The following is a 2,938-nucleotide window of genomic DNA, read 5'->3' as shown; positions in this document are numbered from 1 at the left end:
ATTATAAACCTATTATTTTTTACATGATCCTCTCATGTTATATTTGAAAAATATTGAAACATTAACTTTTTTATCTATTATAAAAAAAGGATGAAATTCTTTGTGTCCTTGATTTGTGCTAAGCACTTGACCGTCTGCCAATGGATTCTGGCAAATTCTGCAGATCACAGTATATATTAAAAAGGTTGAAAAGCTTCTTCATAAACCATAGTTTCATAAATTTAAGGACCTGTACATTAATAGCCACCATTTAGAAAGATGTAGGTGCCTTCTTAAAACCTAGCACTTTTCCAGGAAACATACAATGACATATAATTTGCAGTTTGGAATATAGCCTGTTTTCTTAGTTTTGCTTTTGAACCATCAGTACAGATGTCACTATATATTTTGCCATTTTATTTAATGGTGTGTTAAAAATGGATCTAAACACCTAAAAATTTATTTTGTCAAAGGTTTTACAAAGTAATAAATCTTCCCTGTATTTGTCTATGTAAAATGTTACATCAAATAAGCAGAATGGAGACCTTCATGACATTCATACTTCACTAGTTTACTTGAAAACATTTCACATATATTCAATATTTGTTAAATCAACTGCATTAGATACACAATACTACTGATTCCATTTTCATGGCAAGTTGTCACCTACAAAATGTGTTAGTATTACAGACAACGAGCTTTTTATATCTTAGTATGCATTTCACTCTCAAATGTTATTCAGTAAAATAAAAATATTTAAATATTAAGTGAATGTAGCATTTTATAAACATATAAAGCACATATACAGACCATGAGAGGTCCGTAAACCACAATTTTGAAAACTGCTACACAACCTTAAGTCATGGAAAATGTTGATAATTTTCTAGGAAAAAAAGGAAAATTCTAAAAGCAACATTATATACTTTCATAATTCTGTCTTTCACAGTTTAATTATAGCTTTAATTTTTTAAATTTAATAGAGGAAAAATATAACACAAGACATGATTCTGCCCATAGTTTCAACTTTTCCATACAAAATAATGAGCGAGATAAAGCCAACCCACATCTTAGATCTGTTAGGACACAGGGATGGTTTGTTCCATTACAGTATGCTGAGAGAGAGAAGGGAAATGCCTTAGCTGTCTATTGCTGCATAACAAATTATGTCAACAACTAGTAGTTTAAAACAAATTTATTATCTCATAATTTTTTAGCTCAGGAATCTCTACCTGACTTATCTGAGTCATAAGCTTTAGTTTCTCATGGACTGCAGTAAAGGTGTCCACCATGCTGCAATCACCTGGAGGCTCAACTGAGGAGGATTCACTCCCACACTCATACTTCCACACTCTCTTTTGTTGCTTGGATTCTGTTTCTCAAGGGCAGTTAAACAAAGGGTTTCAATTCCTTGCTAGCTGTTGGCTGAAAGCAACCTTCAGTTTCTTGTCATATATACTTCTATGGGAAAGGTCCCACCATAGCAGGTTGTTTCAACAGAGCCATCAACTGAGCATGAAAGAGAGTGAGCAAGATGGAAATCACAGTCTTTATAACCTATTTTGGAACTGACATCCATCACTTTTACCACATTTTACTTATTGAAAGCAAATAACTACAAGAGGAAAGAATTTTCACAGTGAATACCACGAAGTGGTATTATTGGGAGCCTATTTGATGGCCTTCAGAATAACAAATTTATTTCCAAATTTCCAGCTAAATCTCAGGTTTCAAGGTATGAATACTAATTTGAGTTCTTCACTACAGAGTGATAAATCTTTACAGCATTTTAAGGAAACCATGAATTTTGTCAAAATATACATTTGACTGACTTTTTAAATGCGAAAACCAAAAGTTAATAGGAGATTTGGGCCAAATACTAAGACTGAAACGCAAGTGTGATGTATGTTTAGTTTTTTTTTGTTGTTGTTATTGTCATTATAATTTTAAAACCTATATCCATGTTATATTCCTGAGTTTGAGTAAAATGTTTGGTCATTAAATATGATATTTGATATAGTTTCTTTGGTAGATAGCATTTACATAATTAAGTAAGTTTCCATCTATTCTTGGAATTTTAAGAGTTCTTATATGACATTTGTGTTTTGAACTATCTCATATGCTTTTTATTTACATGTAAGAATGGTAATATTATTTTTTCTGTAGTTTTATAAATGTAGAAACTATATCAGTAGGTTTGTTTGATTGCACCATCCTTGAATTCCTGATATACACACACAAAACACACACACACACACATTTCACCCTTTAACACACACAACACACATATACATTATCCTTGAATTCCCAAGATACACAGGCACACATAACACACATATACACATTTCATCCTCTATTCCTGAGATAAACAAACATACACACATTTCAAGAAAAGCTTTTCGGTACATAATTAAAACATATGTAATATATGTTTCACATTCCACTGATCTGTACGTTAGCCTTACACTAATACCGCACTCTTTATTACTATAGATTATAATTTACTTGAAATCACATAGATAAAAGTTTTTACCAGACAAAATGAAGCTATAAAAAAGAAGCACATGGAAATTTTAGAAATAAAAAGTACGCCTGAAATAAAAATCCACAACATGGGCTCAAGCACAAAATAAAGATAATTGAGAAAAAAAATAAGTTAAATTGTAGTTAGATTATTTGAAATTGTCAAGTATTAAATAAGAAGAGTAGAGATGAAAAGACTAAAAATGAACAGAGACTCAGAGACTTGTGGTACAACAACGAAAAGTCAATCATTCATGTCATTGGAACCACAGAGAGGAGAAAGAGTTGGTGCAGAAAAAAGCACATGAAGAAATAATGGTCTAATATTCTCCAAATTTGGTGAACTATGTAGATTTACAGACTCAAGGAGTTAAGTTAACCTAAAACAGACTATATTTAAAGAAATTCATGCCCAAACACATAATAATCAAACTGTTGA

The sequence above is a fragment of the Pteropus alecto genome, unplaced genomic scaffold (genome assembly GCF_000325575.1).
Source record: "Pteropus alecto unplaced genomic scaffold, ASM32557v1 scaffold164, whole genome shotgun sequence".
Classification (NCBI taxonomy): Eukaryota; Metazoa; Chordata; class Mammalia; order Chiroptera; family Pteropodidae; genus Pteropus; species Pteropus alecto.
The sequence above is the reverse complement of the archived record's forward strand: the minus strand, read 5'-3'. Positions refer to the sequence as shown.